This window comes from Lepeophtheirus salmonis, chromosome 4 (assembly GCF_016086655.4).
Source record: "Lepeophtheirus salmonis chromosome 4, UVic_Lsal_1.4, whole genome shotgun sequence".
Taxonomy (NCBI): domain Eukaryota; kingdom Metazoa; phylum Arthropoda; class Copepoda; order Siphonostomatoida; family Caligidae; genus Lepeophtheirus; species Lepeophtheirus salmonis.
The window spans coordinates 40363137-40377969 of NC_052134.2; the positions used below are offsets into that span (position 1 = coordinate 40363137).

Here is a 14833-nt window from a genome sequence, read left to right on the forward strand (position 1 = left end):
GGTAGAAATTTTTAATAGGTTTTAAAAATTTTCCACTTTCTACATTTGATTTTTCTTTACAGAGGCCAGAATAAAAATTACACTCTAACGGTGTTTGTGGCATACATGGTCATTTGTGGTGCATTTGATGAAATTTCTTTTCCCTTTCTTGCTAAAAAGCATTCAAAGTTTTCGCCAGACCGCAGCTTTAGTGTCATTTCAAAATAATATTATAATCAACAAAAAATTGTTTGCGTTGAATTTTTAGTGGGGAGTAGTCGAAAATACATTTACAAAATTTAGTGTGATATCATCCGAGAAGAGGGTATGCCCAATAATGCAGTGGTATAATTGGAAGACATTTTTTGACAATTATTTCCGACCTCTAATAGCAATAAAAAATTATCAAACATTTACCTTCACATCTGTTTTTCCTGGAGTTGTACATGTTGAAAATGGTCCAATAGTATACTAACTATTCTTTTAAATTGATTAAAACCTGGAATTCCGTACTTTGATTTGCCATTGTCTATTCCTGAAGAATATATTTTGACAAAAAATAAATTACTGTAGGAAAGAGTGGAATATCTATTGAAGAATGTTGTTCCTTTGGTTTGTTGTAATGAGTCTATAAAAAAAACAAATCTAACTTATCCGACACAAAATTAGTTAATAATTCTTCTTCTCAAGATAAGGATTTGGGGTTTTCCTCACTTTCTAACCAAAACAACTTTGTTCCTCCGTCAACTTCTTCTCCTACAACATGTACCAATTTAACTGAAGATCATTTTTATCTTTACTAACGAATTACAAGATACTTCCTCATCATCTTTGAGTAATTTATCAGAAGGCATTACTTATCATTTTCCGTTCCTTCATTTTTAAAATTTTTATTTACTTATTTTCTATTATGAGGCACATTATGTAACGTTGATAGTAGAAATATGGATTGAACAACATCTTTTGATCTAGATCGAGAACTTCCATTTGTATTCAAATCACGAGGAATAAAAAAAAGTATTTTTTATATAATAGATGTAATTTGCACAATAAATTTTTTGAAAAAGGAGTTAATAAATTGTGGATATTGCACACATTGCATAAAAGAAACTTTATATAAAAATTATTTATACAAAATACAAGTCCTAATCACTACAATAAATTGAAGATTAGTCTTGATTGAAGGTTTTTTGTTGTCTACCTTCTGCATTTACAATAACTGTTTATGGATCAGAACCCATTATAAAAGTATATGTATATATTTATGTTATACTAGTATAATTAATTATAGTTGTTAATAAAGCAAATATTGATTTTTGTTTCTATCAAATTTATGAATAATTTTGTTTTAATGCTAATATACTATCTATATCGAAATGTAAATAAATAATTTTATTTTCCACTTGAGTCTAGATCAAATTATTTATATTCATAAAAAGTCGGGAAAATTTAAAATAACAATCCTCATTTATTGTTTTCAATTACATAATATTTAATTTTGTAAATCGAAACCAAACGTGACCACTATTTACTTTTAAAGTAGAGCCAATTTTTTATTAAATAATTGGTAATAATAAAATAATAATTTTTTCCAGAAAACAGCTAAATCAATTTAATAGGGAATATAATTGTGTATAATAATAAATATCGTATTATCTAAACTAAAAGTACATCTTGATAAATAAAATTGATAACTTTTTCATTTCAAATTATAATTATTATAATTCTAAGTTCTAATATTCCCAATCCTTCAGCAAAGTGATCCTGCCATTTGAATAATATATACTGCAATTATATTGTACAAATTTAATTAACTGTTTGAATTTGTTAAATTTGTTTTTTTCAAAAAAGTAAGATATTAATCTATGTTAAATATCCATTATTCATTTGTAAGATATCTAGAGGAAAAAAAAACATTTTCTGAGTTTCCAAATTTTCAATTTGTCAAAATTAATTAGAATCTCGTTATTTAAGTAGAAAAGCCATTACATCAAACATTACAAAATTTTATTTTCAGCTAAAGACTAAAATTATTTAAGAATTGAACTCAGATAGCTAAATTATATTTTGCAATACATAAATAAAATAACATGTTTTGAAAATACTTTTGAAAAAAAAAATCAAAATTAAAAAATTTTTATATACTAACTTTTCTAAAGAATATTTTCAAACAATATTTTTTTCGAAAAAATTATCAAAATTTTTCTTTTCCTGGATTATTTCCCGAACGACTAAAAATAAAATATTTTAGTAAAAAGCAACAATTCCTTAATCTGGGGCCCCTCTAGCCTACTCCATGCTATTATTCAACATTCACATGGCACAACTATGTACGAAATTCAATCATTATACTAATTTACACCACATATATTACAAATAACAATTGAATGCAGCAACCATTCTCCTCAGCATACATATTACTGAATACTTAGGATAATACTATTACTGCTTATTGCTTAATCATAACTAAATTATAATATGAACATCCACATTTAACAAATAAAGTTTAAATAATGTCAGTACAAAAATGTTTTACTAAAAGTTTATGCTGGTTATATTAAGCATTGTTAGCAAACTTCTTTGTTGTCTTTGTAGGAACTGATTTTCTACTATTTGCTTCTACAAACAGCATGCGTCCCTTCCTCTTCATTTTCATTATGGATAAGTGTAAAAATGTCTCGCTATTATTGGCATACGGAACTAAATAATTAATGATAATTCGATCCCTTAAGAAATATCCAACCTACAACAAATACAAGTCCCTTTTATATTTGATCAGTAATGGGATTAAGTAATATTTTCTTTCATTTTTATCAAACATAATAATCGAAAATTTTACGGAATGTAATTGACAATTCTGGTAGATTTTGATTTTTTTTTTGTTTGATAAGTTTCGAATTCGAACATTTTACATTTCAAGCATTTGTAAATCCCGACCATTCATAGAATTATTATCTCAACTTCATATTTTCTTTCTCTCCACAATCTTGATATTTGATTCAAATATTATTTTGTACTGAAATTCATGTGCAGGATTTGGTGATCAGAGTGATTCTCCAAATAACTATTGAGCAGGGGACATAAAACCTTATTTTGGTGTATTCCTCCATTCGAGTATTGCCAACTTACATTTGTCTCTGTCGTTGGTCAATTCTTCCAGCCGTCTTTTTTAGAAGGTATTATGCAGCTACTTCAGCATGTCCGTTGATTTGAGAATATTGTGAACTTGAAATATCCTGTTGAATATTAATGTTATTACTTAATTATGTGAACTCTGCAGATTTATATTTTGGTCCTCCATCGAATCGCAAACGGTTTTGTATTCTAAATATCGTCACGTGACCTCTTAAGGCCCCTACCACAATTATTGTATTTAGACCCTTGTGAAATCGAATCACTGAGTTTTATCCACTATATTGAATTAAATAAACTTAAAATATTCTCTCCATATTTGAAAATATCTGCGAGGTTGCCTAATACGGCCTCTTGCTATTGCAAAATCGTTAAAAATTTTATAGGTCTAAACATATTAACTTATGGCATTTTGAAAATTGGGCCGTAAGTCTTTCCTTCGCTTTAGACATCCCCAAATGGGTTTCATCAAGTCCTTTGAGTACTTTGGGGGGACTTTCTTTGCCACTACTAATTCTACAACTATCTACTAATATTAATTTTCCCAAGGTCTCTTACTCAACGAATAAAAATTTCAACTTCCACGTTTTCTTCTAAACATGCAATGGGTGATTGGAAGGTAACTTGTTGAAGTCCTTTCCTTCTTGGTGTGACTGACAAACCATTGTATAGTCTTCGTCTTCTTTCACTACGTCAAATATTCCATCCAATGTTTTTTTGCTCTTACGATATTTTAAAACAACTAGCTCTGCATACTTTGGTTCTAAGATTAATGCATGTGCAATAAAATAAGTTTTGCCGATCGTCCATTCTACCAATAATGATGATGTATAAAGTTAATTTTTCTTTAAATTTCTGTAAACGCAAATTTGACTTCGTCTCCGATTTGTTTGTTGTTTGGATTTAACTTAATTCTATTTGTTTAATATCTCTGTACAACTTTTTTCATGAGGCCATTTATTTATTTCCATGTTTCTCCATATCCCAAAATACCATGGATTATTTTACAAATGTTTTTATCATATCAGGCCCCTCATATTAGGAGAAGATTTTGAAATAGTTTATTCAGCAACAAATCACAAATATGTTCAGTTTTCTATAACGCAATACAATCCTCGCCTCACCAAAATTATTTTCAAGAATAATATACATTGGACTTGTCTATTATGTAAGCTTCTCTACTGATTCAACGATACGCTGCATTTTCATTTTCCTTGGCTTCGCTAAAATCACCTCTCAATAATAATGCATAATTGAACGAGTAACCAGTGTTCTTATCGGTTGATTTCCAAAATCGTTTTTAGAAAGATATGCATTTTCTTGCCCTTCCATTGGTTTTGCCATCTTCGGTATAGAATACAATTGAATACTTCATTTGGAACTCTTTAATATGATTTTGTAAATCGTTTTTATTTACTGATAAAATTGATAAACCATGATTATGAATTGGTTTATGATATAGGTAAAATTCCATGGTATCGTACATAAATATCTCACTAAGTGGCTGAAAGATAACATTTTATCAATATGAAGGTACAAAAATCCTGTGGTATTGAATTCGTGTCCTTGAAAATTGACTATCGTTCCCACAGATATTTGGTATTCAAAAATTGGATCTCTGAAAGCTATTAAATTGACATTTTGTTTCGATTCATATTCAGCTTGGCTGCTTTTACGACACTTGACATAACTAAAGCCTCTGTTTATCCAGACTCGGGGATTGCATTGACTTCGAATTTCTGACTTTTGTTTTTGTGGAAAAGAAATTTTTATTTTAATTACTTGAATCAGATATATTAATCTCGATTGCGCAACTCCATTTTATTTTATTTTTGTTCTAACAATCTCAGTTGTTTTTTAGTGTGGAAATTTATATTTTCTAAATTCTTCTTATTTGGGCATTGGGATCCAAAATGTCCCATTTTCTTGTACAAGAAACTTTTTTGAAGCCAACTTGAAAAAGCTGAACACAATGTAAAACAGGATGTGTGGAACAATATTTATTTATTTTTAATATGTCACTTAGAAATGATACAGTTGGTCTTGACAAAATTTAAAGAAGATAAGTAAAGGAATGAACTTATTTGCCCTGGGTAAACCAGCTCTTTTCCCCCAACAGATGACGAGCAGCCAACAAAAAGAAATTCAAAAGAAGATAATCCCTTGCATTTATCATCATTCTTTGGTATAACTGAAATAAGCTCTACATAACCCATGGCAATTATTTCTTCAAAATAATAGACTGTGTTATTCTTAAATTATTTTTTTATATTATTTTAGCACATAAATCCGGATACAGCCTTAATTTCCTAAACCAAGAATAGTTTAAGGACTTCCATTCTATTTCAGTATTACATAGTCCCTAATTGAGTAGGGAGATTTTCTTTCGATATATAAGTTGTTTTTAAAAATGTTCAATATCTCTAATCTGAATAACGCGAACACCGTGTAAAAATGGACATATTATTCTGAGGGAATGTATTTTGAACAAATATTTAACACACCTTTTATTTTATCGGTAAAACTACTTTAAAAGTGACTAGTATTATTTATAAAACAATTTTAGTATTTAAATTGTTTTCTATATATTATAAAAATACAATACTTAAATCCCATTTATTTGGTTTTGTACTACCATTTTATTTTTTATACTAAAAAACAACAACACGTGTCTATGTTTTCTTTTTCGTTCGCTTCCCCAGTTTGTATTTTTAAAGTTCTTATTTTCTCCGTTAGATAGCGTTGATGAAGTTGTTTGCAATACCTTAACATAAATTTGCTATTTTATTCGTGTTGTTCAAAAGTTGTATTGTCAACTATATAATTTTTAATTTCTACATTCGTTAATTATGAAATAAATATTTTTTAAACAAGCTAGATTTTCTCTTGGACTATTTATTAATTGATTTTAATAATTTTGGTCTGATGGAGAATGGAAAAGGTGAAACATATATATAATGGTTTCGAAAGTAATAATCTTTAGCTTTGCGCAGTGGCGATACAGTAACCAATGATCGATTAGAGAGGTGCTGTTATTGCTAGTTGAAAACTATTCCCAATGCCCCGCCATGACGACGCGAAATATCGTCGGCTACGGCAATTTCTGCTTGCTCGTTAAGAGCTAACAATTACTTAATTTATAGTATTTAAATATTATTGGTTTCCGACCTATAAATTATATAAAAAATTAAATATATTTTGTAAGGCAAAAATACATCTGAAGGCCCATTCTACCAATTGGAGTAGGTGACAGAAGTAGACAACTCTATAAAACCACCCCCACTCATTGATGATAGTACGAGGAACTTTATGAAAGCATTTCAGAATTTTCTTAGGAAAAATAGTAATAAATCGATTAATTCAAATCAACTCCAAAGAGGATAGTGAGAAGTGAAGGAAACTCAATTGTTTCTCTTTTGAATGATAATGAGGTCAATAGAAGAGCTAAATATTACATTGATGATTGAGAACAGATAGCAGTGTAGCAATGTAATAAACCCTTCAATAGACAAACAAAACAGTACGAATTCCGGCATTCATAAAATTAAATTAATTAGCTGTTAGATGAAGAAAATAAACGCAAGTCTCACTATGTATAAAGAATAAACTAATAGTTATAACAAATAAATGCTTTGGATTTACTACCCAAATAATCCATAGTCACAAAAAACGTGTGCGAGGGTTTTTTTATTCCACGCATTCCATGCTACATCTCGATCAATTCCAAAAAACCAACCCGGTATTTAATTTAGAACCTAACTAAGTATAACTTTTTTTAGCAAACACGTAAAAAATGTCGTAAATAATAGTTTATTTCGAGTCTACAACTAATGTATGCACTTACTGTTAGTATTAGTTGTTGTTATTTCTTATAAATAATAGAGTTGTAGGTAGATATATTGCCCCATGAATACTCGTGTACACAAATGTATTGATAAATAAATATTTAATGTTTGTATCTGCATAGTATGATTTATATATTTATTTTTCAAAGAAGAACTGCTTGGCTTATTATGTTTCTATTTATCTCCTGTCTCTTTTAAAGCTTTATCATTTTGCCAAAAAATTGAAGGCAAAAAATAATAATTACATATTTCATATACAGAGTAGTGCAGCAAAACGTCGATTGTTAATTCATTAACATTACCAAATTTAGCAATATATTTTTTTATTCTTGTTCAACCATCTTTTATGGATAAACAAACTATAATAAACATCTTATTATCTCGTCATCATGACTGAAGAAAATAATCCAAGAGACAGTACATCTCAAATCTTCTAGATGCTGAATTTTAGTTGGTGAGGATTATGAAAATTATTAAGTACTCCAAAAGCCTTGTTTTGAAGGTTTTGGAGAATACCTTGCTAAGAAAGCAAAAGGTGTAGGGCACAATAAAATACGAATCTGGAGTTCCTGTCCAGCTTGGAAAAGAAAATCAAGGACGATCTCTCCAAATCGAGGAATCGCTAGCTACTTATCTATGGCAACAGGATCATAAGGAGGACTGTGTTGGGTGAATTAGGATGATCTTCGTACACAAGAACCCCCATCACCTTCTGACAGAGATCATGAAGGCTCGAGAGTCCACATTTTGCTGTAGTTAGTAGGTAGAGATGGGCAGCAAAATGTTGTATCAGAAAATATATAACTCTCAGATGGAGAAAATATAATTAATCTAATTTGTTTTTGTTTTTTTAAAGTTACATTTACCCTGACCTCACAACATGGCAAATTTAATTCATTTGAAATAAATAAATTCAATCTATTTTGTTCTTTTTTCTTGTAATTGCTTGATTAGTTCGGATGATTCTTTTTTTTAATGCTATTTTGATGAAAAATTAATAATTAAATATAACATTTTTCTTAACTTGCAGATATTATGGAGTTATGAACTTTTGACCATATATATATTTTTTTTTCTATATATAATAGTCTTTATTTGATTTAATAATTACTTAAAGGTGACTATTACTCGTACTTAGAAACATAGATACAAACATTAGAGTTGTGTACATACCAATATATAATAAATATAATACATAGGTTATAATTTTATATAACAATCTATCACTAGTATCAAATTTGTATCCTCCTCAACAACCACAACCAGGGGTGATGCAGGGAAAAGAATAATCCTGTCATCGGGGTCAAGATAACAAATATGACACTTTATTTTAGAAATAAAACAATCTTAAAAAGAAAAAGAAAAAAAAGAAAACAACCTCACCTATAAAACATAATAATAAAAATAAAAAATAGCATCTGACAAATTAATAAATAAATATCTAATAAAAAAATAATCACAACCCCCACGATAAAAAGTGAAATCCATAAACAGCGGCGTAAGCTATATTTTTGTGAAGTTTAATGTTGTCATAATTAGAACTTGCAGTTTTGCAATGGATTTGGATCCAATTCTGAGCCGAACAGCCATGTCGTTAAAACAATATTTTTTTTTACTCTTGGATGGGCATTCTCCCTAGGTAGTGAGTGAGTCATTATAAACCATATTCCTTCTAGACATTTACAGTCACGAAAAACTTGAGCGAGCTTTTTTTTGTTGTTGTTGTTGCAGTCTTTGCAAGGCGTGTATATATTACACTCTAAAGGCGACCTGGTATCTCAGGTAGGACTGCTGAGGAGGGAGATATGGATCGAATAAGACCTCACATATTGTTTCTGGATCATTCTACCCTTTATTTTACATTCAAAGGTGTTGCAAAGATCGTATGGAGGGTGTCTTTTTCTCACTCACTCCTTAATTGTTTTATTATTAATATTTAGTGCTACTCTTAGATAAAATGTTTTTTTGGTTGGTTTGAACACCCTTAGGAGGGAATCACTTAGCACACTCAGGATCGGATGGTTGATTATATACAAGGTAATTACATCATTTATGATGTTAAGACTCAGCTCCTCTTTAATCTTATTAGGAAGACCTATTTTTACCTCTGGGTTTTCAACTAGAGGGGCATTCAGACCCACTAACCTCCAATACACTTTGAATATGTTATTGGATGGCTTTAATACCTTCCATGGAGATGATGTCGGAGTATTCGTGATGCTCCTTCTACATGCTTCCGTGTAGAGTGTTTTCCAAGGATAATCAACAATATATATTTTGATTTTTATCCCCAGACCTAATATGACATTGCTTAAAATTGACTAAAATTTCAAAAAAAGGAAAGATTTTTAAGACTTTTTGAGTTTAATTTTAGGAATTTGTTAACTTTTTTTTTTTTACAAATAAAACCATAAAAATTTAATGAGGTCAAAATCAGGATTTTAGGGACAAAAGTAGTTTCAATGACATAATATTAAGTTAAAAAATAATAAATATTTTCAGTATTCTAAAAATTTGATAGGATGTTCATTAATTTGGGAGATACGGACATTTCAATTACTTAGCGTATATACCATAGAAAATGTGTCTTCTTTTATTTTCCTTTCTTTTTATTACCTAACTAAGTTCTAAAGTAGAACATTTAATGATCATTTAAAAATCTCTATACATTTAAAGAATCAGTTAATTTTTTTACAAAGTTTCCATACGTAGAAGCGTGAAAAAATGAAAGTAAAACAATTAAGCTCAAACTCAGAATCAACATTGTAATAACCTCCTTTTCTGATGCATTCAATTATATTCATAACCTGAGTGAACAGTCGTATGTGCTCATAAAAGACGGAGAGTAACTTTGAGGATTTGTTATGGAGTTATCATGGTAGGTCCTTGTTGGCTCAGGGTAGAGTGGAGGATCTCTTCCCAATGTCTTTATTCATTTCCTTCTTCCCCTCTTCCCTTGTCACAGATGATGTTTTCATTAAATTGCCAGGGATACCATGTTGATTTTTGGTTTGTTTTTTTTAACTTAACCGAAATACACAGGATTTTTATTGGTGCACAAACATATAAGGTATACAAAGAAATGAAGAATGCCATCACTTAAGCCAGCCTTTTTCTGTTACCGTGTGAATGTTCTTTTTGGTATTCCCGAAACTGTAAACCTTGTGACAAAATGAAGACCATTTGATCAATATTTATACAAAGTAATGCTTGTAACGTCACTTTTCTTTCGCTGGGAGTGATTAATATACTCGGCTATTACTCAATAACTAACTTTAAAGCCTTAGAAATCTTACGTGATTAAAAAGATATATGTAAGACCAGGAATCTACGCAAGATAACCTTCACTTTTTGTCACATAGTTATAAAACTTTAGGTATTACTTCCTGCCACCAAAATAAACGATGATCTTGTAGTATGACAAACAATCGAAGGTGATTAAATCCCTTTGTTGTCAACAATAGGGAGTTTTACGAAAAAAAATTTTTATCTGTACTACAGTTGTAAAAGATGTTCTTTCCACCTGTACTAGTTTTATAAATAGAAAATAATGGCTACGATGTAGATTTGTTAAAATAAAAAAGAATTCAATGAAATTAAGATAATAAAGCTATGTCACACGTCAAAAGGAACTTAGTTTGTATGAATTGGGACATCATGTACGTTTAGACAGCATATACACTATATTAACTTGTCTGACAGAACAATTTGACTGTCCCGGATGGTCGAACAAGGGTTAATGTAAAGCCTTGAACAACTTCAGAATGTTGAGATAGCTGAATCCCCCAATCATTCAAGAGGTCATGAATCTAAAATAACAAATGTGTTGAAGTACGTTGACAAAGGAAAATAATTTATACGTGCTGCAAAGAAGTTAAGGAGGATTTTTGTCACAATCTCTTTGGCTTTATAATGTTACTTATTAATTGGAACTGACAAAATCAACCACATGTACTTCACAAAAAAAAAAAAACACTTTCGGCTTCTTCGTTTTTTAACAGTACGTTATTCTTGTCAAAGGGATCCCAAAAATGTTAATATCAAGCTTAAAATTATCTCAATGAATATTTTTACGTTTAAATTTATGTATCACATAAATCATTACTAAACATAATTTTTGATTTTTCTTGTATTAATAAAATTTTGTTCAGGGTTTAATATGTTTTTGAAAATATTACTTGAAAAAAATTTAATGAAGTAGAGAACTATTGATTTTTGTTGGTCAGTGTAGTTAATATTTTCCTTAATTTTAGAAGGTAAGTATAAAAAAATTTCATAAATAATCTAGTAGTCTACTACATATTAAGAAAATATTACATGAAGAATATTAAAGAAAAGAAACTTTATAGTCAACCTAAATAAATGCAATTAACTCCATACATTTAAATGCAAAATAATTAAAATTTGTTTCTAAATATGAAAAACAATTTTGAAAAATTAATTATAAAAATAAAAACTGTTGATTTTTTGAGAAAACTAACAATTCAAAAAAAAAAAATGTTAGTAATAGGATGATAAATTTACGTAAGAAAAAGTACTTAAAGAAGTAGTTTACAAGTAGTTAAAAAGTTTATATATAAGAAAAGCTTTCGAAAATATTTGAAATTCTTCAATAGTAAATTTAATTTTATTTCTTTGCATAAAAGTTTTTTTGTATACGTTTGTCAGAGCAAAAAGTTTTATGGGGCAATAGTATTTCAAATGTTGTGTAAGTACATAAAATGAATATTACTGGCTGATTGATAACAAAAAAAAACAGTTCGTCAAAAAGTATAGTTTAGTTTTCGATAACTAAATGTAAAGTTACGAGGTTTTTTGGTTTTTTTTTGCTTTTTATCATACCTTTTTCATTTTGGAAGTCCAACACCTTGCAAGTGAAAAAAAATATATTTCAAAAACCCTTGTTTTGATGTATAAATTTACTTTTTTTAAAGCTGAAGAAATATCGAAAAAAATGATCGTAATTAATCTCAATATTTTTAAAGAACTTTTCAATTGACTTAGCCCTCCGTTATTTCCCTTCAAATCCTAAAACAACTATTTATATAGGGCTGTTTCAGTATAAAAACAATGTCAAACATAAGTTATCATTAGTATCTGCTAGATATTTCTAACAATTATTTTTTATGCCTCTGGATTCAAAATTTAAAATAGTACATAATTGTAGAAATGATTTATATATATTTGGAAGACAATAGAGGATAGATTATTTCCAAATTAATAAAATAATATGAAACAAGACATATTCTATAGAGAAGAAAACATTCCCCACTCCTCTTCGTTATCCCTTTTCATATTAGTTCCTTGGGCTTAGGGTGTTTCTTATTTTCATTTTGTTGAAATGTTCAAATTGCAGGGTCAAAATCTGTTCTTCATGATAAAAAAATACAAATGGAAAGGTTTAAGGAAAATTTAACACTGTTTAGAGGTAGCTCAATTGCCTCCAAATTTTGATAATTGCAATTTTTTTTTAAGTGACTTATTTTTCAATTATCGTTTAAAAAGTTTCCAATACAGTTTTTGTAAATTCCATAATTTTTTAAAGATCCCTTAATTTACTCTAAGAACTATTTCTGTTGTTCTGAGAAAAAAATATTCATAATGAGAATTATTATTTAAACTAATTAAACTTTCCTCCCACAAAAATAAGACTCCTTGTTTTATTTTTGTGTAGGTCCTTTATTTAAGATGAAAAATCAGATCAATTTATTGGTCCTCCATGGCGTCCAAAATTTCAAATTGCCTTTTATAAAGCCTAATTGTTAACAGGCACATTTTTAGTACTTTTGTTTAAAATTTAAAGACTTTTAGTATAGAACTATACTTGTATAAGGTATTAAATAAGAGGTATTATTTTGATATTCAAAGAAAAATTACATTTTCTGTGACAAAAATGATAATTGGAACTATTTGATATTATTTTCCAATATTAATGGCATACCTTTTCCTGTACATTAAAATAAACATCTGATCATTTATCTTGAATAATGCAATTTTTATTTGAATATGAAAATAATACCTCTCATTGGAAACCCTTTATTACAATTATTAATTACAATACTTAAATTATATTAAGTAACAATAATACCACTCAAAACTATATAGTTTTCTTACAATTTAATTACCACGGATGTTAATTTGAACAAAGATAGAAAGGAGATATATTACTTCAATATAATTTCATATTTTTATGAAAATATATGTACAATCATATTTTATATAAAAAAAGAAGTGTAAATTTCAAATAACAAAGACAGACACGATGGAGAAACCATCATAATCTCAAATTAAGTTATTTCTGGAATATTTATTGACTGGAGATAAATAACCTTCATGACAAATTACTTTGGGATTTTTTCTATATCCTCATCTTGAATTAAAAAAGAGTATTCACGAATCATCAAATATCACTATTAAAAAAATATCAAGGCTTTTGGGAAAAGCATGAATGGGAGATACCTTTTTTCTCTGTGGTTCTACTCTTTAATTGATTCCAAAAAAGGTAAAACACGATAGACACAAACTAAAGCTGAGCCTACAATTGTAAATAGTTAAATATCATATCACACCGAAGATATAAATTATCAATTTTGCCAACTAACATCTTCAGCGGATTCTTCCAAGCGACAATTCGAATTAATATTTCTTGGTAGTACTACAAACCGTGGATTACAATTTATTTCACCGGCAATGCACCCCGCTTGTTGTTTGTCTAAAGTGTTGTATGATTTAAAAATTTGGTTATTAAAGTTGTGGTTTAAATTAAATTTTAAAGAGAGACAAGGATTGTGAAATATTTGTATCTTTATCGTGCTAATATATTTGCAAGCATGGCTCTCTAGTTTTACAATCTCAGACGCTCCATTTAATTATTTTAATTTCATGAAATCACTACATAACTATTCAGAAACCAATTGTCTAAATTTAAAAATGGCATCACATTTTTTTAAAGTATTTGTAGTATTTATTTGAAGAACTTGTTGGTCAGGCTCTATTTGATAGTTGAGTCAGCTTAATATCCAAAAAGAAAATAATATTTGAAATAAAAAATAAGACTAAATTTTAAAGGAAAAATTTATTCAAAGAAAAAAAAAATCATTCAGATTCTGAAAGTCTCAGAAGAGTTTTAAAAAAGTCGTTCCAACGTGAACATTCCACAAAGTAACTGACTTTAGAAATTCTTTTGAACTTATTGATGCCCTTAAAGTTATGAATGAACAAGCAAAATGAAGAGTGGCACTCATTAAATAATACAGTAGATCTCTTTAACAATTGAAAAATCTTGCATTCAATTCTTACTACAAGTCCTTGAAGAATATAATATATATATATATATATCTAGTATATATTAACATATATCTAGTACATATATGAAGATAAACGCTCAAGACGTCCATTAACCATCCTTAGATAAAGGCACCTCGAAGTCTGTGATATGTTACGGACTTCTGTAGATTATCAAAAGCAGTGGTTATAATATGTGGGCCTCGACCCCAATTGGGGTCATTAATTATTTTCGAACCGAATGTGAATATTAATGGTGAAAAACATTTTCTAGAGATTTAAATAAATTCATATCATAACACTAAATGTAACAGTTCCCTGAATCACTCAAGACAACGTCTGTGCCCGTAGTAAACATGATTGGTTTCTATTTTGTTTTGGTTGCACCCCCGCTGTTTTTCATCCCATCCGAATCACCAAATTATCTTATTTCTGAAAATATTGAGTTAAATCTGACAGCATCTGGTAGTTTTTTGTTGTTTTTTTTCACTTAGTAGTTTACTTTTTGTAAAATAGTAAGAATATTGTTAAGCTTACAGGGCGAAAGTGAAAGAACTTTGAAGAGAGGCCATTCTTGACTCAAAAGCATCAAC

General features: G+C 28.8%; 1 non-coding gene across 1 annotated transcript; it reads left to right on the forward strand.

The window, feature by feature from the left end:
- Positions 1 to 6092: 6092 nt before the first annotated feature.
- LOC121117038 (U4 spliceosomal RNA) lies at positions 6093 to 6232 on the forward strand. The gene has a single exon (XR_005864029.1). It is a non-coding gene; the product is annotated as a U4 spliceosomal RNA (small nuclear RNA).
- Positions 6233 to 14833: the final 8601 nt, after the last annotated feature.